The 22,277-nt window shown below is 44.1% G+C and overlaps 13 non-coding genes and 15 pseudogenes across 13 annotated transcripts; all 28 read right to left on the bottom strand.

Moving 5' to 3' along the window:
• Positions 1-381: 381 nt before the first annotated feature.
• Positions 382-499, bottom strand: LOC140019723 (5S ribosomal RNA; annotated as a pseudogene).
• A 412-nt stretch (positions 500-911) lies between these two features.
• Positions 912-1,030, bottom strand: LOC140017124 (5S ribosomal RNA). The gene has a single exon (XR_011823438.1). It is a non-coding gene; the product is annotated as a 5S ribosomal RNA (ribosomal RNA).
• A 927-nt stretch (positions 1,031-1,957) lies between these two features.
• Positions 1,958-2,075, bottom strand: LOC140018909 (5S ribosomal RNA; annotated as a pseudogene).
• Positions 2,076-2,487: 412 nt separating this feature from the next.
• Positions 2,488-2,606, bottom strand: LOC140017125 (5S ribosomal RNA). The gene has a single exon (XR_011823439.1). It is a non-coding gene; the product is annotated as a 5S ribosomal RNA (ribosomal RNA).
• Positions 2,607-3,533: 927 nt separating this feature from the next.
• On the bottom strand, positions 3,534-3,651 carry LOC140018910 (5S ribosomal RNA; annotated as a pseudogene).
• Positions 3,652-4,062: 411 nt separating this feature from the next.
• On the bottom strand, positions 4,063-4,181 carry LOC140017794 (5S ribosomal RNA). Its single transcript, XR_011824100.1, has one exon. It is a non-coding gene; the product is annotated as a 5S ribosomal RNA (ribosomal RNA).
• Positions 4,182-5,107: 926 nt separating this feature from the next.
• Positions 5,108-5,225, bottom strand: LOC140018911 (5S ribosomal RNA; annotated as a pseudogene).
• Positions 5,226-5,636: 411 nt separating this feature from the next.
• On the bottom strand, positions 5,637-5,755 carry LOC140017126 (5S ribosomal RNA). The gene has a single exon (XR_011823440.1). It is a non-coding gene; the product is annotated as a 5S ribosomal RNA (ribosomal RNA).
• Positions 5,756-6,682: 927 nt separating this feature from the next.
• On the bottom strand, positions 6,683-6,800 carry LOC140019724 (5S ribosomal RNA; annotated as a pseudogene).
• A 412-nt stretch (positions 6,801-7,212) lies between these two features.
• On the bottom strand, positions 7,213-7,331 carry LOC140017128 (5S ribosomal RNA). The gene has a single exon (XR_011823442.1). It is a non-coding gene; the product is annotated as a 5S ribosomal RNA (ribosomal RNA).
• Positions 7,332-8,257: 926 nt separating this feature from the next.
• On the bottom strand, positions 8,258-8,375 carry LOC140018272 (5S ribosomal RNA; annotated as a pseudogene).
• A 926-nt stretch (positions 8,376-9,301) lies between these two features.
• On the bottom strand, positions 9,302-9,419 carry LOC140019725 (5S ribosomal RNA; annotated as a pseudogene).
• A 412-nt stretch (positions 9,420-9,831) lies between these two features.
• LOC140017129 (5S ribosomal RNA) lies at positions 9,832-9,950 on the bottom strand. Its single transcript, XR_011823443.1, has one exon. It is a non-coding gene; the product is annotated as a 5S ribosomal RNA (ribosomal RNA).
• Positions 9,951-10,877: 927 nt separating this feature from the next.
• LOC140018912 (5S ribosomal RNA) lies at positions 10,878-10,995 on the bottom strand (annotated as a pseudogene).
• A 411-nt stretch (positions 10,996-11,406) lies between these two features.
• On the bottom strand, positions 11,407-11,525 carry LOC140017795 (5S ribosomal RNA). Its single transcript, XR_011824101.1, has one exon. It is a non-coding gene; the product is annotated as a 5S ribosomal RNA (ribosomal RNA).
• Positions 11,526-12,451: 926 nt separating this feature from the next.
• Positions 12,452-12,569, bottom strand: LOC140018913 (5S ribosomal RNA; annotated as a pseudogene).
• A 411-nt stretch (positions 12,570-12,980) lies between these two features.
• LOC140017130 (5S ribosomal RNA) lies at positions 12,981-13,099 on the bottom strand. The gene has a single exon (XR_011823444.1). It is a non-coding gene; the product is annotated as a 5S ribosomal RNA (ribosomal RNA).
• A 927-nt stretch (positions 13,100-14,026) lies between these two features.
• On the bottom strand, positions 14,027-14,144 carry LOC140019726 (5S ribosomal RNA; annotated as a pseudogene).
• Positions 14,145-14,556: 412 nt separating this feature from the next.
• Positions 14,557-14,675, bottom strand: LOC140017131 (5S ribosomal RNA). Its single transcript, XR_011823445.1, has one exon. It is a non-coding gene; the product is annotated as a 5S ribosomal RNA (ribosomal RNA).
• Positions 14,676-15,601: 926 nt separating this feature from the next.
• LOC140018273 (5S ribosomal RNA) lies at positions 15,602-15,719 on the bottom strand (annotated as a pseudogene).
• Positions 15,720-16,645: 926 nt separating this feature from the next.
• Positions 16,646-16,763, bottom strand: LOC140019728 (5S ribosomal RNA; annotated as a pseudogene).
• Positions 16,764-17,175: 412 nt separating this feature from the next.
• On the bottom strand, positions 17,176-17,294 carry LOC140017132 (5S ribosomal RNA). The gene has a single exon (XR_011823446.1). It is a non-coding gene; the product is annotated as a 5S ribosomal RNA (ribosomal RNA).
• A 927-nt stretch (positions 17,295-18,221) lies between these two features.
• LOC140018914 (5S ribosomal RNA) lies at positions 18,222-18,339 on the bottom strand (annotated as a pseudogene).
• Positions 18,340-18,750: 411 nt separating this feature from the next.
• Positions 18,751-18,869, bottom strand: LOC140017796 (5S ribosomal RNA). Its single transcript, XR_011824102.1, has one exon. It is a non-coding gene; the product is annotated as a 5S ribosomal RNA (ribosomal RNA).
• A 926-nt stretch (positions 18,870-19,795) lies between these two features.
• On the bottom strand, positions 19,796-19,913 carry LOC140018915 (5S ribosomal RNA; annotated as a pseudogene).
• Positions 19,914-20,324: 411 nt separating this feature from the next.
• LOC140017133 (5S ribosomal RNA) lies at positions 20,325-20,443 on the bottom strand. The gene has a single exon (XR_011823447.1). It is a non-coding gene; the product is annotated as a 5S ribosomal RNA (ribosomal RNA).
• Positions 20,444-21,370: 927 nt separating this feature from the next.
• Positions 21,371-21,488, bottom strand: LOC140019729 (5S ribosomal RNA; annotated as a pseudogene).
• A 412-nt stretch (positions 21,489-21,900) lies between these two features.
• On the bottom strand, positions 21,901-22,019 carry LOC140017134 (5S ribosomal RNA). Its single transcript, XR_011823448.1, has one exon. It is a non-coding gene; the product is annotated as a 5S ribosomal RNA (ribosomal RNA).
• Positions 22,020-22,277: the final 258 nt, after the last annotated feature.

Genomic DNA, 22,277 nt, shown 5'->3' on the forward strand with positions numbered 1-22,277 from the left:
GGATCCGGACCCGCCGAGTCTCGGATCCGGGTCGGGTCTACCCGAACAAATTTGCCAAAATTTATAATTTCTAACAAAAAAGAGAAAAAGATATATTTGTAAACAAATTTCTAGCTAATGCAAAGAAAAAACCAAATAAGAAAATAAATCAAATTGATTTTACTCAAATACATCATCCTAATCAAATTATATTGATAATATATATTTTTTATAAATTATTAAATCATTTATATCCGGATCCGGGTCTAATACGGGTCGGAATACTATATTCCGTATCCGACCCGTTTTTTTGTTTGAAAAAACGGATCCGGATCCGGATAACGGAATTAAATCCCTACCCATACCCGCAAAAATTTCAGGGATCCGATCCGGATCCGGGTGTAGACCCGACCCGTTGACCGGCCTAGGGTCACCCATCCTAGTACTACTGTCGCCCAAGCACGCTTAACTTCGAAGTTCTGATGGGATCCGGTGCATTAGTGCTGGTATGATCGCACCCGCCATGTTCCTTTCGCTTTATTCTTTTAAACTGTCACGTCCTGTGAAGCAGTTTGGCTTTTCTGGACCCGAATTCATTCTAAGCGTCAATTCATGAATTTCCTCTCATCCTCTTATTTATTTACTTTTACATTTTTTTCTTGTTGATTTGCACCATTTTTTTTCCCTCGTCGCGCAACTCTCAATTATCCTGAAATTGATCCTTCACGCTTGCGCTTATACATTTGCGCCGAAAACTTTGACCGACGATCCGGGCTTCGATCCAGCCGTACCGTTCCTGACTTGTCTCGCGCCTTCAGATCCGCCTTCATGCTTCGATGAGAAGCAAAATATAAAGCAATCGTTCCGACGGAGCTAAATGACTACAGCATAAAGAACGAAGGGGAAATTTGAATTTCGAAACAAAAAAGGGAGGGGTGCAACACGAGGACTTCCCAGGGGGTCACCCATCCTAGTACTACTCTCGCCCAAGCACGCTTAACTTCGGAGTTCTGATGGGATCCGGTGCATTAGTGCTGGTATGATCGCACCCGACATGTTTCTTTCGCTTTATTCTTTTAAACTGCCCCGTCCTGTGAAGCAGTGTGGCTTTTCTGGACCCGAATTCATTTTAAGCGTCAATTCAAGAATTTCTCCTCATCCTTTTATTTATTTACTTTTACATTTTTTTCTTGTTGATTTGCACCATTTTTTTTTCCCTCGTCGCGCAACTCTCAATTATCCTGAAATTGATCCTTCACGCTTGCGCTTATACATTTGCGCCGACAACTTTGACCGACGATCCGGGCTTCGATCCAGCGGTACCGTTCCTGACTTGTCTCGCGCCTTCAGATCCGCCTTCATGCTTCGATGAGAAGCAAAATATAAAGCAATCGTTCCGACGGAGCTAAATTACTACAGCATAAAGAACGAAGGGGAAATTTGGATTTCGAAACAAAAAAGGGAGGGGTGCAACACGAGGATTTCCCAGGGGGTCACCTAGGGGTGTCAACGGGCCGGGTCCGGGCCGGAATTCATTATTCCGGACCCGGACCCGGATCCGACCCGTTTACCCGACGGGTCTTTTATTCGGTGTTCCGGATCCGGACCCGGCGAGTCTCGGATCCGGGTCGGGTCTACCCGAACAAATTTGCCAAAATTTATAATTTCTAACAAAAAAGAGAAAAAGATATATTTGTAAACAAATTTCTAGCTAATGCAAAGAAAAAACCAAATAAGAAAATAAATCAAATTGATTTTACTCAAATACATCATCCTAATCAAATTATATTGATAATATATATTTTTTATAAATTATTAAATCATTTATATCCGGATCCGGGTCTAATACGGGTCGGAATACTATATTCCGTATCCGACCCGTTTTTTTGTTTGAAAAAACGGATCCGGATCCGGATAACGGAATTAAATCCCTACCCATACCCGCAAAAATTTCAGGGATCCGATCCGGATCCGGGTCTAGACCCGACCCGTTGACAGGCCTAGGGTCACCCATCCTAGTACTACTGTCGCCCAAGCACGCTTAACTTCGGAGTTCTGATGGGATCCGGTGCATTAGTGCTGGTATGATCGCACCCGCCATGTTCCTTTCGCTTTATTCTTTTAAACTGCCACGTCCTGTGAAGCAGTTTGGCTTTTCTGGACCCGAATTCATTCTAAGCGTCAATTCATGAATTTCCTCTCATCCTCTTATTTATTTACTTTTACATTTTTTTCTTGTTGATTTGCACCATTTTTTTTCCCTCGTCGCGCAACTCTCAATTATCCTGAAATTGATCCTTCACGCTTGCGCTTATACATTTGCGCCGAAAACTTTGACCGACGATCCGGGCTTCGATCCAGCCGTACCGTTCCTGACTTGTCTCGCGCCTTCAGATCCGCCTTCATGCTTCGATGAGAAGCAAAATATAAAGCAATCGTTCCGACGGAGCTAAATGACTACAGCATAAAGAACGAAGGGGAAATTTGAATTTCGAAACAAAAAAGGGAGGGGTGCAACACGAGGACTTCCCAGGGGGTCACCCATCCTAGTACTACTCTCGCCCAAGCACGCTTAACTTCGGAGTTCTGATGGGATCCGGTGCATTAGTGCTGGTATGATCGCACCCGACATGTTTCTTTCGCTTTATTCTTTTAAACTGCCCCGTCCTGTGAAGCAGTGTGGCTTTTCTGGACCCGAATTCATTTTAAGCGTCAATTCAAGAATTTCTCCTCATCCTTTTATTTATTTACTTTTACATTTTTTTCTTGTTGATTTGCACCATTTTTTTTTCCCTCGTCGCGCAACTCTCAATTATCCTGAAATTGATCCTTCACGCTTGCGCTTATACATTTGCGCCGACAACTTTGACCGACGATCCGGGCTTCGATCCAGCGGTACCGTTCCTGACTTGTCTCGCGCCTTCAGATCCGCCTTCATGCTTCGATGAGAAGCAAAATATAAAGCAATCGTTCCGACGGAGCTAAATTACTACAGCATAAAGAACGAAGGGGAAATTTGGATTTCGAAACAAAAAAGGGAGGGGTGCAACACGAGGATTTCCCAGGGGGTCACCTAGGGGTGTCAACGGGCCGGGTCCGGGCCGGAATTCATTATTCCGGACCCGGACCCGGATCCGACCCGTTTACCCGACGGGTCTTTTATTCGGTGTTCCGGATCCGGACCCGGCGAGTCTCGGATCCGGGTCGGGTCTACCCGAACAAATTTGCCAAAATTTATAATTTCTAACAAAAAAGAGAAAAAGATATATTTGTAAACAAATTTCTAGCTAATGCAAAGAAAAAACCAAATAAGAAAATAAATCAAATTGATTTTACTCAAATACATCATCCTAATCAAATTATATTGATAATATATATTTTTTATAAATTATTAAATCATTTATATCCGGATCCGGGTCTAATACGGGTCGGAATACTATATTCCGTATCCGACCCGTTTTTTTGTTTGAAAAAACGGATCCGGATCCGGATAACGGAATTAAATCCCTACCCATACCCGCAAAAATTTCAGGGATCCGATCCGGATCCGGGTCTAGACCCGACCCGTTGACAGGCCTAGGGTCACCCATCCTAGTACTACTGTCGCCCAAGCACGCTTAACTTCGGAGTTCTGATGGGATCCGGTGCATTAGTGCTGGTATGATCGCACCCGCCATGTTCCTTTCGCTTTATTCTTTTAAACTGCCACGTCCTGTGAAGCAGTTTGGCTTTTCTGGACCCGAATTCATTCTAAGCGTCAATTCATGAATTTCCTCTCATCCTTTTATTTATTTACTTTTATATTTTTTTCTTGTTGCTTTGCACCTTTTTTTTCACTCGTCGCACAACTCTCAATTATCCTGAAATTGATCCTTCACGCTTGCGCTTATACATTTGCGCCGACAACTTTGACCGACGATCCGGGCTTCGATCCAGCCGTACCGTTCCTGACTTGTCTCGCGCCTTCAGATCCGCCTTCATGCTTCGATAAGAAGCAAAATATAAAGCAATCGTCCCGACGGAGCTAAATTACTACAGCATAAAGAACGAAGGGGAAATTTGGATTTCGAAACAAAAAAGGGAGGGGTGCAACACGAGAACTTCCCAAGGGGTCACCCATCCTAGTACTACTCTCGCCCAAGCATGCTTAACTTCGGAGTTCTGATGGGATCCGGTGCATTAGTGCTGGTATGATCGCACCCGCCATGTTCCTTTCGCTTTATTCTTTTAAACTGCCCCGTCCTGTGAAGCAGTGTGGCTTTTCTGGACCCGAATTCATTTTAAGCGTCAATTCAAGAATTTCCCTTCATCCTTTTATTTATTTACTTTTACATTTTTTTCTTGTTGATTTGCACCATTTTTTTTTCCCTCGTCGCGCAACTCTCAATTATCCTGAAATTGATCCTTCACGCTTGCGCTTATACATTTGCGCCGACAACTTTGACCGACGATCCGGGCTTCGATCCAGCCGTACCGTTCCTGACTTGTCTCGCGCCTTCAGATCCGCCTTCATGCTTCGATGAGAAGCAAAATATAAAGCAATCGTTCCGACGGAGCTAAATTACTACAGCATAAAGAACGAAGGGGAAATTTGGATTTCGAAACAAAAAAGGGAGGGGTGCAACACGAGGATTTCCCAGGGGGTCACCTAGGGGTGTCAACGGGCCGGGTCCGGGCCGGAATTCATTATTCCGGACCCGGACCCGGATCCGACCCGTTTACCCGACGGTCTTTTATTCTGTGTTCCGGATCCGGACCCGGCGAGTCTCGGATCCGGGTCGGGTCTACCCGAACAAATTTGCCAAAATTTATAATTTCTAACAAAAAAGAGAAAAAGATATATTTGTAAACAAATTTCTAGCTAATGCAAAGAAAAAACCAAATAAGAAAATAAATCAAATTGATTTTACTCAAATACATCATCCTAATCAAATTATATTGATAATATATATTTTTTATAAATTATTAAATCATTTATATCCGGATCCGGGTCTAATACGGGTCGGAATACTATATTCCGTATCCGACCCGTTTTTTTGTTTGAAAAAACGGATCCGGATACGGATAACGGAATTAAATCCCTACCCATACCCGCAAAAATTTCAGGGATCCGATCCGGATCCGGGTCTAGACCCGACCCGTTGACAGGCCTAGGGTCACCCATCCTAGTACTACTGTCGCCCAAGCACGCTTAACTTCGGAGTTCTGATGGGATCCGGTGCATTAGTGCTGGTATGATCGCACCCGCCATGTTCCTTTCGCTTTATTCTTTTAAACTGCCACGTCCTGTGAAGCAGTTTGGCTTTTCTGGACCCGAATTCATTCTAAGCGTCAATTCATGAATTTCCTCTCATCCTTTTATTTATTTACTTTTATATTTTTTTCTTGTTGCTTTGCACCTTTTTTTTCACTCGTCGCACAACTCTCAATTATCCTGAAATTGATCCTTCACGCTTGCGCTTATACATTTGCGCCGACAACTTTGACCGACGATCCGGGCTTCGATCCAGCCGTACCGTTCCTGACTTGTCTCGCGCCTTCAGATCCGCCTTCATGCTTCGATGAGAAGCAAAATATAAAGCAATCGTTCCGACGGAGCTAAATTACTACAGCATAAAGAACGAAGGGGAAATTTGGATTTCGAAACAAAAAAGGGAGGGGTGCAACACGAGGACTTCCCAGGGGGTCACCCATCCTAGTACTACTCTCGCCCAAGCACGCTTAACTTCGGAGTTCTGATGGGATCCGGTGCATTAGTGCTGGTATGATCGCACCCGCCATGTTCCTTTCGCTTTATTCTTTTAAACTGCCCCGTCCTGTGAAGCAGTGTGGCTTTTCTGGACCCGAATTCATTTTAAGCGTCAATTCAAGAATTTCCCCTCATCCTTTTATTTATTTACTTTTACATTTTTTTCTTGTTGATTTGCACCATTTTTTTTTCCCTCGTCGCGCAACTCTCAATTATCCTGAAATTGATCCTTCACGCTTGCGCTTATACATTTGCGCCGACAACTTTGATCGACGATCCGGGCTTCGATCCAGCCGTACCGTTCCTGACTTGTCTCGCGCCTTCAGATCCGCCTTCATGCTTCGATGAGAAGCAAAATATAAAGCAATCGTTCCGACGGAGCTAAATTACTACAGCATAAAGAACGAAGGGGAAATTTGGATTTCGAAACAAAAAAGGGAGGGGTGCAACACGAGGATTTCCCAGGGGGTCACCTAGGGGTGTCAACGGGCCGGGTCCGGGCCGGAATTCATTATTCCGGACCCGGACCCGGATCCGACCCGTTTACCCGATGGGTCTTTTATTCGGTGTTCCGGATCCGGACCCGCCGAGTCTCGGATCCGGGTCGGGTCTACCCGAACAAATTTGCCAAAATTTATAATTTCTAACAAAAAAGAGAAAAAGATATATTTGTAAACAAATTTCTAGCTAATGCAAAGAAAAAACCAAATAAGAAAATAAATCAAATTGATTTTACTCAAATACATCATCCTAATCAAATTATATTGATAATATATATTTTTTATAAATTATTAAATCATTTATATCCGGATCCGGGTCTAATACGGGTCGGAATACTATATTCCGTATCCGACCCGTTTTTTTGTTTGAAAAAACGGATCCGGATCCGGATAACGGAATTAAATCCCTACCCATACCCGCAAAAATTTCAGGGATCCGATCCGGATCCGGGTGTAGACCCGACCCGTTGACCGGCCTAGGGTCACCCATCCTAGTACTACTGTCGCCCAAGCACGCTTAACTTCGAAGTTCTGATGGGATCCGGTGCATTAGTGCTGGTATGATCGCACCCGCCATGTTCCTTTCGCTTTATTCTTTTAAACTGTCACGTCCTGTGAAGCAGTTTGGCTTTTCTGGACCCGAATTCATTCTAAGCGTCAATTCATGAATTTCCTCTCATCCTCTTATTTATTTACTTTTACATTTTTTTCTTGTTGATTTGCACCATTTTTTTTCCCTCGTCGCGCAACTCTCAATTATCCTGAAATTGATCCTTCACGCTTGCGCTTATACATTTGCGCCGAAAACTTTGACCGACGATCCGGGCTTCGATCCAGCCGTACCGTTCCTGACTTGTCTCGCGCCTTCAGATCCGCCTTCATGCTTCGATGAGAAGCAAAATATAAAGCAATCGTTCCGACGGAGCTAAATGACTACAGCATAAAGAACGAAGGGGAAATTTGAATTTCGAAACAAAAAAGGGAGGGGTGCAACACGAGGACTTCCCAGGGGGTCACCCATCCTAGTACTACTCTCGCCCAAGCACGCTTAACTTCGGAGTTCTGATGGGATCCGGTGCATTAGTGCTGGTATGATCGCACCCGACATGTTTCTTTCGCTTTATTCTTTTAAACTGCCCCGTCCTGTGAAGCAGTGTGGCTTTTCTGGACCCGAATTCATTTTAAGCGTCAATTCAAGAATTTCTCCTCATCCTTTTATTTATTTACTTTTACATTTTTTTCTTGTTGATTTGCACCATTTTTTTTTCCCTCGTCGCGCAACTCTCAATTATCCTGAAATTGATCCTTCACGCTTGCGCTTATACATTTGCGCCGACAACTTTGACCGACGATCCGGGCTTCGATCCAGCGGTACCGTTCCTGACTTGTCTCGCGCCTTCAGATCCGCCTTCATGCTTCGATGAGAAGCAAAATATAAAGCAATCGTTCCGACGGAGCTAAATTACTACAGCATAAAGAACGAAGGGGAAATTTGGATTTCGAAACAAAAAAGGGAGGGGTGCAACACGAGGATTTCCCAGGGGGTCACCTAGGGGTGTCAACGGGCCGGGTCCGGGCCGGAATTCATTATTCCGGACCCGGACCCGGATCCGACCCGTTTACCCGACGGGTCTTTTATTCGGTGTTCCGGATCCGGACCCGGCGAGTCTCGGATCCGGGTCGGGTCTACCCGAACAAATTTGCCAAAATTTATAATTTCTAACAAAAAAGAGAAAAAGATATATTTGTAAACAAATTTCTAGCTAATGCAAAGAAAAAACCAAATAAGAAAATAAATCAAATTGATTTTACTCAAATACATCATCCTAATCAAATTATATTGATAATATATATTTTTTATAAATTATTAAATCATTTATATCCGGATCCGGGTCTAATACGGGTCGGAATACTATATTCCGTATCCGACCCGTTTTTTTGTTTGAAAAAACGGATCGGATCCGGATAACGGAATTAAATCCCTACCCATACCCGCAAAAATTCCAGGGATCCGATCCGGATCCGGGTGTAGACCCGACCCGTTGACCGGCCTAGGGTCACCCATCCTAGTACTACTGTCGCCCAAGCACGCTTAACTTCGGAGTTCTGATGGGATCCGGTGCATTAGTGCTGGTATGATCGCACCCGCCATGTTCCTTTCGCTTTATTCTTTTAAACTGCCACGTCCTGTGAAGCAGTTTGGCTTTTCTGGACCCGAATTCATTCTAAGCGTCAATTCATGAATTTCCTCTCATCCTTTTATTTATTTACTTTTACATTTTTTTCTTGTTGATTTGCACCATTTTTTTTCCCTCGTCGCGCAACTCTCAATTATCCTGAAATTGATCCTTCACGCTTGCGCTTATACATTTGCGCCGACAACTTTGACCGACGATCCGGGCTTCGATCCAGCCGTACCGTTCCTGACTTGTCTCGCGCCTTCAGATCCGCCTTCATGCTTCGATGAGAAGCAAAATATAAAGCAATCGTTCCGACGGAGCTAAATTACTACAGCATAAAGAACGAAGGGGAAATTTGGATTTCGAAACAAAAAAGGGAGGGGTGCAACACGAGGATTTCCCAGGGGGTCACCTAGGGGTGTCAACGGGCCGGGTCCGGGCCGGAATTCATTATTCCGGACCCGGACCCGGATCCGACCCGTTTACCCGATGGGTCTTTTATTCGGTGTTCCGGATCCGGACCCGCCGAGTCTCGGATCCGGGTCGGGTCTACCCGAACAAATTTGCCAAAATTTATAATTTCTAACAAAAAAGAGAAAAAGATATATTTGTAAACAAATTTCTAGCTAATGCAAAGAAAAAACCAAATAAGAAAATAAATCAAATTGATTTTACTCAAATACATCATCCTAATCAAATTATATTGATAATATATATTTTTTATAAATTATTAAATCATTTATATCCGGATCCGGGTCTAATACGGGTCGGAATACTATATTCCGTATCCGACCCGTTTTTTTGTTTGAAAAAACGGATCCGGATCCGGATAACGGAATTAAATCCCTACCCATACCCGCAAAAATTTCAGGGATCCGATCCGGATCCGGGTGTAGACCCGACCCGTTGACCGGCCTAGGGTCACCCATCCTAGTACTACTGTCGCCCAAGCACGCTTAACTTCGAAGTTCTGATGGGATCCGGTGCATTAGTGCTGGTATGATCGCACCCGCCATGTTCCTTTCGCTTTATTCTTTTAAACTGTCACGTCCTGTGAAGCAGTTTGGCTTTTCTGGACCCGAATTCATTCTAAGCGTCAATTCATGAATTTCCTCTCATCCTCTTATTTATTTACTTTTACATTTTTTTCTTGTTGATTTGCACCATTTTTTTTCCCTCGTCGCGCAACTCTCAATTATCCTGAAATTGATCCTTCACGCTTGCGCTTATACATTTGCGCCGAAAACTTTGACCGACGATCCGGGCTTCGATCCAGCCGTACCGTTCCTGACTTGTCTCGCGCCTTCAGATCCGCCTTCATGCTTCGATGAGAAGCAAAATATAAAGCAATCGTTCCGACGGAGCTAAATGACTACAGCATAAAGAACGAAGGGGAAATTTGAATTTCGAAACAAAAAAGGGAGGGGTGCAACACGAGGACTTCCCAGGGGGTCACCCATCCTAGTACTACTCTCGCCCAAGCACGCTTAACTTCGGAGTTCTGATGGGATCCGGTGCATTAGTGCTGGTATGATCGCACCCGACATGTTTCTTTCGCTTTATTCTTTTAAACTGCCCCGTCCTGTGAAGCAGTGTGGCTTTTCTGGACCCGAATTCATTTTAAGCGTCAATTCAAGAATTTCTCCTCATCCTTTTATTTATTTACTTTTACATTTTTTTCTTGTTGATTTGCACCATTTTTTTTTCCCTCGTCGCGCAACTCTCAATTATCCTGAAATTGATCCTTCACGCTTGCGCTTATACATTTGCGCCGACAACTTTGACCGACGATCCGGGCTTCGATCCAGCGGTACCGTTCCTGACTTGTCTCGCGCCTTCAGATCCGCCTTCATGCTTCGATGAGAAGCAAAATATAAAGCAATCGTTCCGACGGAGCTAAATTACTACAGCATAAAGAACGAAGGGGAAATTTGGATTTCGAAACAAAAAAGGGAGGGGTGCAACACGAGGATTTCCCAGGGGGTCACCTAGGGGTGTCAACGGGCCGGGTCCGGGCCGGAATTCATTATTCCGGACCCGGACCCGGATCCGACCCGTTTACCCGACGGGTCTTTTATTCGGTGTTCCGGATCCGGACCCGGCGAGTCTCGGATCCGGGTCGGGTCTACCCGAACAAATTTGCCAAAATTTATAATTTCTAACAAAAAAGAGAAAAAGATATATTTGTAAACAAATTTCTAGCTAATGCAAAGAAAAAACCAAATAAGAAAATAAATCAAATTGATTTTACTCAAATACATCATCCTAATCAAATTATATTGATAATATATATTTTTTATAAATTATTAAATCATTTATATCCGGATCCGGGTCTAATACGGGTCGGAATACTATATTCCGTATCCGACCCGTTTTTTTGTTTGAAAAAACGGATCCGGATCCGGATAACGGAATTAAATCCCTACCCATACCCGCAAAAATTTCAGGGATCCGATCCGGATCCGGGTCTAGACCCGACCCGTTGACAGGCCTAGGGTCACCCATCCTAGTACTACTGTCGCCCAAGCACGCTTAACTTCGGAGTTCTGATGGGATCCGGTGCATTAGTGCTGGTATGATCGCACCCGCCATGTTCCTTTCGCTTTATTCTTTTAAACTGCCACGTCCTGTGAAGCAGTTTGGCTTTTCTGGACCCGAATTCATTCTAAGCGTCAATTCATGAATTTCCTCTCATCCTTTTATTTATTTACTTTTATATTTTTTTCTTGTTGCTTTGCACCTTTTTTTTCACTCGTCGCACAACTCTCAATTATCCTGAAATTGATCCTTCACGCTTGCGCTTATACATTTGCGCCGACAACTTTGACCGACGATCCGGGCTTCGATCCAGCCGTACCGTTCCTGACTTGTCTCGCGCCTTCAGATCCGCCTTCATGCTTCGATAAGAAGCAAAATATAAAGCAATCGTCCCGACGGAGCTAAATTACTACAGCATAAAGAACGAAGGGGAAATTTGGATTTCGAAACAAAAAAGGGAGGGGTGCAACACGAGAACTTCCCAAGGGGTCACCCATCCTAGTACTACTCTCGCCCAAGCATGCTTAACTTCGGAGTTCTGATGGGATCCGGTGCATTAGTGCTGGTATGATCGCACCCGCCATGTTCCTTTCGCTTTATTCTTTTAAACTGCCCCGTCCTGTGAAGCAGTGTGGCTTTTCTGGACCCGAATTCATTTTAAGCGTCAATTCAAGAATTTCCCTTCATCCTTTTATTTATTTACTTTTACATTTTTTTCTTGTTGATTTGCACCATTTTTTTTTCCCTCGTCGCGCAACTCTCAATTATCCTGAAATTGATCCTTCACGCTTGCGCTTATACATTTGCGCCGACAACTTTGACCGACGATCCGGGCTTCGATCCAGCCGTACCGTTCCTGACTTGTCTCGCGCCTTCAGATCCGCCTTCATGCTTCGATGAGAAGCAAAATATAAAGCAATCGTTCCGACGGAGCTAAATTACTACAGCATAAAGAACGAAGGGGAAATTTGGATTTCGAAACAAAAAAGGGAGGGGTGCAACACGAGGATTTCCCAGGGGGTCACCTAGGGGTGTCAACGGGCCGGGTCCGGGCCGGAATTCATTATTCCGGACCCGGACCCGGATCCGACCCGTTTACCCGACGGTCTTTTATTCTGTGTTCCGGATCCGGACCCGGCGAGTCTCGGATCCGGGTCGGGTCTACCCGAACAAATTTGCCAAAATTTATAATTTCTAACAAAAAAGAGAAAAAGATATATTTGTAAACAAATTTCTAGCTAATGCAAAGAAAAAACCAAATAAGAAAATAAATCAAATTGATTTTACTCAAATACATCATCCTAATCAAATTATATTGATAATATATATTTTTTATAAATTATTAAATCATTTATATCCGGATCCGGGTCTAATACGGGTCGGAATACTATATTCCGTATCCGACCCGTTTTTTTGTTTGAAAAAACGGATCCGGATACGGATAACGGAATTAAATCCCTACCCATACCCGCAAAAATTTCAGGGATCCGATCCGGATCCGGGTCTAGACCCGACCCGTTGACAGGCCTAGGGTCACCCATCCTAGTACTACTGTCGCCCAAGCACGCTTAACTTCGGAGTTCTGATGGGATCCGGTGCATTAGTGCTGGTATGATCGCACCCGCCATGTTCCTTTCGCTTTATTCTTTTAAACTGCCACGTCCTGTGAAGCAGTTTGGCTTTTCTGGACCCGAATTCATTCTAAGCGTCAATTCATGAATTTCCTCTCATCCTTTTATTTATTTACTTTTATATTTTTTTCTTGTTGCTTTGCACCTTTTTTTTCACTCGTCGCACAACTCTCAATTATCCTGAAATTGATCCTTCACGCTTGCGCTTATACATTTGCGCCGACAACTTTGACCGACGATCCGGGCTTCGATCCAGCCGTACCGTTCCTGACTTGTCTCGCGCCTTCAGATCCGCCTTCATGCTTCGATGAGAAGCAAAATATAAAGCAATCGTTCCGACGGAGCTAAATTACTACAGCATAAAGAACGAAGGGGAAATTTGGATTTCGAAACAAAAAAGGGAGGGGTGCAACACGAGGACTTCCCAGGGGGTCACCCATCCTAGTACTACTCTCGCCCAAGCACGCTTAACTTCGGAGTTCTGATGGGATCCGGTGCATTAGTGCTGGTATGATCGCACCCGCCATGTTCCTTTCGCTTTATTCTTTTAAACTGCCCCGTCCTGTGAAGCAGTGTGGCTTTTCTGGACCCGAATTCATTTTAAGCGTCAATTCAAGAATTTCCCCTCATCCTTTTATTTATTTACTTTTACATTTTTTTCTTGTTGATTTGCACCATTTTTTTTTCCCTCGTCGCGCAACTCTCAATTATCCTGAAATTGATCCTTCACGCTTGCGCTTATACATTTGCGCCGACAACTTTGATCGACGATCCGGGCTTCGATCCAGCCGTACCGTTCCTGACTTGTCTCGCGCCTTCAGATCCGCCTTCATGCTTCGATGAGAAGCAAAATATAAAGCAATCGTTCCGACGGAGCTAAATTACTACAGCATAAAGAACGAAGGGGAAATTTGGATTTCGAAACAAAAAAGGGAGGGGTGCAACACGAGGATTTCCCAGGGGGTCACCTAGGGGTGTCAACGGGCCGGGTCCGGGCCGGAATTCATTATTCCGGACCCGGACCCGGATCCGACCCGTTTACCCGATGGGTCTTTTATTCGGTGTTCCGGATCCGGACCCGCCGAGTCTCGGATCCGGGTCGGGTCTACCCGAACAAATTTGCCAAAATTTATAATTTCTAACAAAAAAGAGAAAAAGATATATTTGTAAACAAATTTCTAGCTAATGCAAAGAAAAAACCAAATAAGAAAATAAATCAAATTGATTTTACTCAAATACATCATCCTAATCAAATTATATTGATAATATATATTTTTTATAAATTATTAAATCATTTATATCCGGATCCGGGTCTAATACGGGTCGGAATACTATATTCCGTATCCGACCCGTTTTTTTGTTTGAAAAAACGGATCCGGATCCGGATAACGGAATTAAATCCCTACCCATACCCGCAAAAATTTCAGGGATCCGATCCGGATCCGGGTGTAGACCCGACCCGTTGACCGGCCTAGGGTCACCCATCCTAGTACTACTGTCGCCCAAGCACGCTTAACTTCGAAGTTCTGATGGGATCCGGTGCATTAGTGCTGGTATGATCGCACCCGCCATGTTCCTTTCGCTTTATTCTTTTAAACTGTCACGTCCTGTGAAGCAGTTTGGCTTTTCTGGACCCGAATTCATTCTAAGCGTCAATTCATGAATTTCCTCTCATCCTCTTATTTATTTACTTTTACATTTTTTTCTTGTTGATTTGCACCATTTTTTTTCCCTCGTCGCGCAACTCTCAATTATCCTGAAATTGATCCTTCACGCTTGCGCTTATACATTTGCGCCGAAAACTTTGACCGACGATCCGGGCTTCGATCCAGCCGTACCGTTCCTGACTTGTCTCGCGCCTTCAGATCCGCCTTCATGCTTCGATGAGAAGCAAAATATAAAGCAATCGTTCCGACGGAGCTAAATGACTACAGCATAAAGAACGAAGGGGAAATTTGAATTTCGAAACAAAAAAGGGAGGGGTGCAACACGAGGACTTCCCAGGGGGTCACCCATCCTAGTACTACTCTCGCCCAAGCACGCTTAACTTCGGAGTTCTGATGGGATCCGGTGCATTAGTGCTGGTATGATCGCACCCGACATGTTTCTTTCGCTTTATTCTTTTAAACTGCCCCGTCCTGTGAAGCAGTGTGGCTTTTCTGGACCCGAATTCATTTTAAGCGTCAATTCAAGAATTTCTCCTCATCCTTTTATTTATTTACTTTTACATTTTTTTCTTGTTGATTTGCACCATTTTTTTTTCCCTCGTCGCGCAACTCTCAATTATCCTGAAATTGATCCTTCACGCTTGCGCTTATACATTTGCGCCGACAACTTTGACCGACGATCCGGGCTTCGATCCAGCGGTACCGTTCCTGACTTGTCTCGCGCCTTCAGATCCGCCTTCATGCTTCGATGAGAAGCAAAATATAAAGCAATCGTTCCGACGGAGCTAAATTACTACAGCATAAAGAACGAAGGGGAAATTTGGATTTCGAAACAAAAAAGGGAGGGGTGCAACACGAGGATTTCCCAGGGGGTCACCTAGGGGTGTCAACGGGCCGGGTCCGGGCCGGAATTCATTATTCCGGACCCGGACCCGGATCCGACCCGTTTACCCGACGGGTCTTTTATTCGGTGTTCCGGATCCGGACCCGGCGAGTCTCGGATCCGGGTCGGGTCTACCCGAACAAATTTGCCAAAATTTATAATTTCTAACAAAAAAGAGAAAAAGATATATTTGTAAACAAATTTCTAGCTAATGCAAAGAAAAAACCAAATAAGAAAATAAATCAAATTGATTTTACTCAAATACATCATCCTAATCAAATTATATTGATAATATATATTTTTTATAAATTATTAAATCATTTATATCCGGATCCGGGTCTAATACGGGTCGGAATACTATATTCCGTATCCGACCCGTTTTTTTGTTTGAAAAAACGGATCGGATCCGGATAACGGAATTAAATCCCTACCCATACCCGCAAAAATTCCAGGGATCCGATCCGGATCCGGGTGTAGACCCGACCCGTTGACCGGCCTAGGGTCACCCATCCTAGTACTACTGTCGCCCAAGCACGCTTAACTTCGGAGTTCTGATGGGATCCGGTGCATTAGTGCTGGTATGATCGCACCCGCCATGTTCCTTTCGCTTTATTCTTTTAAACTGCCACGTCCTGTGAAGCAGTTTGGCTTTTCTGGACCCGAATTCATTCTAAGCGTCAATTCATGAATTTCCTCTCATCCTTTTATTTATTTACTTTTACATTTTTTTCTTGTTGATTTGCACCATTTTTTTTCCCTCGTCGCGCAACTCTCAATTATCCTGAAATTGATCCTTCACGCTTGCGCTTATACATTTGCGCCGACAACTTTGACCGACGATCCGGGCTTCGATCCAGCCGTACCGTTCCTGACTTGTCTCGCGCCTTCAGATCCGCCTTCATGCTTCGATGAGAAGCAAAATATAAAGCAATCGTTCCGACGGAGCTAAATTACTACAGCATAAAGAACGAAGGGGAAATTTGGATTTCGAAACAAAAAAGGGAGGGGTGCAACACGAGGATTTCCCAGGGGGTCACCTAGGGGTGTCAACGGGCCGGGTCCGGGCCGGAATTCATTATTCCGGACCCGGACCCGGATCCGACCCGTTTACCCGATGGGTCTTTTATTCGGTGTTCCGGATCCGGACCCGCCGAGTCTCGGATCCGGGTCGGGTCTACCCGAACAAATTTGCCAAAATTTATAATTTCTAACAAAAAAGAGAAAAAGATATATTTGTAAACAAATTTCTAGCTAATGCAAAGAAAAAACCAAATAAGAAAATAAATCAAATTGATTTTACTCAAATACATCATCCTAATCAAATTATATTGATAATATATATTTTTTATAAATTATTAAATCATTTATATCCGGATCCGGGTCTAATACGGGTCGGAATACTATATTCCGTATCCGACCCGTTTTTTTGTTTGAAAAAACGGATCCGGATCCGGATAACGGAATTAAATCCCTACCCATACCCGCAAAAATTTCAGGGATCCGATCCGGATCCGGGTGTAGACCCGACCCGTTGACCGGCCTAGGGTCACCCATCCTAGTACTACTGTCGCCCAAGCACGCTTAACTTCGAAGTTCTGATGGGATCCGGTGCATTAGTGCTGGTATGATCGCACCCGCCATGTTCCTTTCGCTTTATTCTTTTAAACTGTCACGTCCTGTGAAGCAGTTTGGCTTTTCTGGACCCGAATTCATTCTAAGCGTCAATTCATGAATTTCCTCTCATCCTCTTATTTATTTACTTTTACATTTTTTTCTTGTTGATTTGCACCATTTTTTTTCCCTCGTCGCGCAACTCTCAATTATCCTGAAATTGATCCTTCACGCTTGCGCTTATACATTTGCGCCGAAAACTTTGACCGACGATCCGGGCTTCGATCCAGCCGTACCGTTCCTGACTTGTCTCGCGCCTTCAGATCCGCCTTCATGCTTCGATGAGAAGCAAAATATAAAGCAATCGTTCCGACGGAGCTAAATGACTACAGCATAAAGAACGAAGGGGAAATTTGAATTTCGAAACAAAAAAGGGAGGGGTGCAACACGAGGACTTCCCAGGGGGTCACCCATCCTAGTACTACTCTCGCCCAAGCACGCTTAACTTCGGAGTTCTGATGGGATCCGGTGCATTAGTGCTGGTATGATCGCACCCGACATGTTTCTTTCGCTTTATTCTTTTAAACTGCCCCGTCCTGTGAAGCAGTGTGGCTTTTCTGGACCCGAATTCATTTTAAGCGTCAATTCAAGAATTTCTCCTCATCCTTTTATTTATTTACTTTTACATTTTTTTCTTGTTGATTTGCACCATTTTTTTTTCCCTCGTCGCGCAACTCTCAATTATCCTGAAATTGATCCTTCACGCTTGCGCTTATACATTTGCGCCGACAACTTTGACCGACGATCCGGGCTTCGATCCAGCGGTACCGTTCCTGACTTGTCTCGCGCCTTCAGATCCGCCTTCATGCTTCGATGAGAAGCAAAATATAAAGCAATCGTTCCGACGGAGCTAAATTACTACAGCATAAAGAACGAAGGGGAAATTTGGATTTCGAAACAAAAAAGGGAGGGGTGCAACACGAGGATTTCCCAGGGGGTCACCTAGGGGTGTCAACGGGCCGGGTCCGGGCCGGAATTCATTATTCCGGACCCGGACCCGGATCCGACCCGTTTACCCGACGGGTCTTTTATTCGGTGTTCCGGATCCGGACCCGGCGAGTCTCGGATCCGGGTCGGGTCTACCCGAACAAATTTGCCAAAATTTATAATTTCTAACAAAAAAGAGAAAAAGATATATTTGTAAACAAATTTCTAGCTAATGCAAAGAAAAAACCAAATAAGAAAATAAATCAAATTGATTTTACTCAAATACATCATCCTAATCAAATTATATTGATAATATATATTTTTTATAAATTATTAAATCATTTATATCCGGATCCGGGTCTAATACGGGTCGGAATACTATATTCCGTATCCGACCCGTTTTTTTGTTTGAAAAAACGGATCCGGATCCGGATAACGGAATTAAATCCCTACCCATACCCGCAAAAATTTCAGGGATCCGATCCGGATCCGGGTCTAGACCCGACCCGTTGACAGGCCTAGGGTCACCCATCCTAGTACTACTGTCGCCCAAGCACGCTTAACTTCGGAGTTCTGATGGGATCCGGTGCATTAGTGCTGGTATGATCGCACCCGCCATGTTCCTTTCGCTTTATTCTTTTAAACTGCCACGTCCTGTGAAGCAGTTTGGCTTTTCTGGACCCGAATTCATTCTAAGCGTCAATTCATGAATTTCCTCTCATCCTTTTATTTATTTACTTTTATATTTTTTTCTTGTTGCTTTGCACCTTTTTTTTCACTCGTCGCACAACTCTCAATTATCCTGAAATTGATCCTTCACGCTTGCGCTTATACATTTGCGCCGACAACTTTGACCGACGATCCGGGCTTCGATCCAGCCGTACCGTTCCTGACTTGTCTCGCGCCTTCAGATCCGCCTTCATGCTTCGATAAGAAGCAAAATATAAAGCAATCGTCCCGACGGAGCTAAATTACTACAGCATAAAGAACGAAGGGGAAATTTGGATTTCGAAACAAAAAAGGGAGGGGTGCAACACGAGAACTTCCCAAGGGGTCACCCATCCTAGTACTACTCTCGCCCAAGCATGCTTAACTTCGGAGTTCTGATGGGATCCGGTGCATTAGTGCTGGTATGATCGCACCCGCCATGTTCCTTTCGCTTTATTCTTTTAAACTGCCCCGTCCTGTGAAGCAGTGTGGCTTTTCTGGACCCGAATTCATTTTAAGCGTCAATTCAAGAATTTCCCTTCATCCTTTTATTTATTTACTTTTACATTTTTTTCTTGTTGATTTGCACCATTTTTTTTTCCCTCGTCGCGCAACTCTCAATTATCCTGAAATTGATCCTTCACGCTTGCGCTTATACATTTGCGCCGACAACTTTGACCGACGATCCGGGCTTCGATCCAGCCGTACCGTTCCTGACTTGTCTCGCGCCTTCAGATCCGCCTTCATGCTTCGATGAGAAGCAAAATATAAAGCAATCGTTCCGACGGAGCTAAATTACTACAGCATAAAGAACGAAGGGGAAATTTGGATTTCGAAACAAAAAAGGGAGGGGTGCAACACGAGGATTTCCCAGGGGGTCACCTAGGGGTGTCAACGGGCCGGGTCCGGGCCGGAATTCATTATTCCGGACCCGGACCCGGATCCGACCCGTTTACCCGACGGTCTTTTATTCTGTGTTCCGGATCCGGACCCGGCGAGTCTCGGATCCGGGTCGGGTCTACCCGAACAAATTTGCCAAAATTTATAATTTCTAACAAAAAAGAGAAAAAGATATATTTGTAAACAAATTTCTAGCTAATGCAAAGAAAAAACCAAATAAGAAAATAAATCAAATTGATTTTACTCAAATACATCATCCTAATCAAATTATATTGATAATATATATTTTTTATAAATTATTAAATCATTTATATCCGGATCCGGGTCTAATACGGGTCGGAATACTATATTCCGTATCCGACCCGTTTTTTTGTTTGAAAAAACGGATCCGGATACGGATAACGGAATTAAATCCCTACCCATACCCGCAAAAATTTCAGGGATCCGATCCGGATCCGGGTCTAGACCCGACCCGTTGACAGGCCTAGGGTCACCCATCCTAGTACTACTGTCGCCCAAGCACGCTTAACTTCGGAGTTCTGATGGGATCCGGTGCATTAGTGCTGGTATGATCGCACCCGCCATGTTCCTTTCGCTTTATTCTTTTAAACTGCCACGTCCTGTGAAGCAGTTTGGCTTTTCTGGACCCGAATTCATTCTAAGCGTCAATTCATGAATTTCCTCTCATCCTTTTATTTATTTACTTTTATATTTTTTTCTTGTTGCTTTGCACCTTTTTTTTCACTCGTCGCACAACTCTCAATTATCCTGAAATTGATCCTTCACGCTTGCGCTTATACATTTGCGCCGACAACTTTGACCGACGATCCGGGCTTCGATCCAGCCGTACCGTTCCTGACTTGTCTCGCGCCTTCAGATCCGCCTTCATGCTTCGATGAGAAGCAAAATATAAAGCAATCGTTCCGACGGAGCTAAATTACTACAGCATAAAGAACGAAGGGGAAATTTGGATTTCGAAACAAAAAAGGGAGGGGTGCAACACGAGGACTTCCCAGGGGGTCACCCATCCTAGTACTACTCTCGCCCAAGCACGCTTAACTTCGGAGTTCTGATGGGATCCGGTGCATTAGTGCTGGTATGATCGCACCCGCCATGTTCCTTTCGCTTTATTCTTTTAAACTGCCCCGTCCTGTGAAGCAGTGTGGCTTTTCTGGACCCGAATTCATTTTAAGCGTCAATTCAAGAATTTCCCCTCATCCTTTTATTTATTTACTTTTACATTTTTTTCTTGTTGATTTGCACCATTTTTTTTTCCCTCGTCGCGCAACTCTCAATTATCCTGAAATTGATCCTTCACGCTTGCGCTTATACATTTGCGCCGACAACTTTGATCGACGATCCGGGCTTCGATCCAGCCGTACCGTTCCTGACTTGTCTCGCGCCTTCAGATCCGCCTTCATGCTTCGATGAGAAGCAAAATATAAAGCAATCGTTCCGACGGAGCTAAATTACTACAGCATAAAGAACGAAGGGGAAATTTGGATTTCGAAACAAAAAAGGGAGGGGTGCAACACGAGGATTTCCCAGGGGGTCACCTAGGGGTGTCAACGGGCCGGGTCCGGGCCGGAATTCATTATTCCGGACCCGGACCCGGATCCGACCCGTTTACCCGACGGGTCTTTTATTCGGTGTTCCGGATCCGGACCCGACGAGTCTCGGTTCCGGGTCGGGTCTACCCGAACAAATTTGCCAAAATTTATAATTTCTAACAAAAAAAAGAAAAAGATATATTTGTAAACAAATTTCTAGCTAATGCAAAGAAAAAACCAAATAAGAAAATAAATCAAATTGATTTTACTCAAATACATCATCCTAATCAAATTATATTGATAATATATATTTTTTATAAATTATTAAATCATTTATATCCGGATCCGGGTCTAATACGGGTCGGAATACTATATTCCGTATCCGACCCGTTTTTTTGTTTGAAAAAACGGATCCGGATCCGGATAACGGAATTAAATCCCTACCCATACCCGCAAAAATTTCAGGGATCCGATCCGGATCCGGGTGTAGACCCGACCCGTTGACCGGCCTAGGGTCACCCATCCTAGTACTACTGTCGCCCAAGCACGCTTAACTTCGAAGTTCTGATGGGATCCGGTGCATTAGTGCTGGTATGATCGCACCCGCCATGTTCCTTTCGCTTTATTCTTTTAAACTGTCACGTCCTGTGAAGCAGTTTGGCTTTTCTGGACCCGAATTCATTCTAAGCGTCAATTCATGAATTTCCTCTCATCCTCTTATTTATTTACTTTTACATTTTTTTCTTGTTGATTTGCACCATTTTTTTTCCCTCGTCGCGCAACTCTCAATTATCCTGAAATTGATCCTTCACGCTTGCGCTTATACATTTGCGCCGAAAACTTTGACCGACGATCCGGGCTTCGATCCAGCCGTACCGTTCCTGACTTGTCTCGCGCCTTCAGATCCGCCTTCATGCTTCGATGAGAAGCAAAATATAAAGCAATCGTTCCGACGGAGCTAAATGACTACAGCATAAAGAACGAAGGGGAAATTTGAATTTCGAAACAAAAAAGGGAGGGGTGCAACACGAGGACTTCCCAGGGGGTCACCCATCCTAGTACTACTCTCGCCCAAGCACGCTTAACTTCGGAGTTCTGATGGGATCCGGTGCATTAGTGCTGGTATGATCGCACCCGACATGTTTCTTTCGCTTTATTCTTTTAAACTGCCCCGTCCTGTGAAGCAGTGTGGCTTTTCTGGACCCGAATTCATTTTAAGCGTCAATTCAAGAATTTCTCCTCATCCTTTTATTTATTTACTTTTACATTTTTTTCTTGTTGATTTGCACCATTTTTTTTTCCCTCGTCGCGCAACTCTCAATTATCCTGAAATTGATCCTTCACGCTTGCGCTTATACATTTGCGCCGACAACTTTGACCGACGATCCGGGCTT

Source organism: Coffea arabica, chromosome 11c, assembly GCF_036785885.1.
Source record: "Coffea arabica cultivar ET-39 chromosome 11c, Coffea Arabica ET-39 HiFi, whole genome shotgun sequence".
In the NCBI taxonomy this organism is placed as follows: Eukaryota; Viridiplantae; Streptophyta; class Magnoliopsida; order Gentianales; family Rubiaceae; genus Coffea; species Coffea arabica.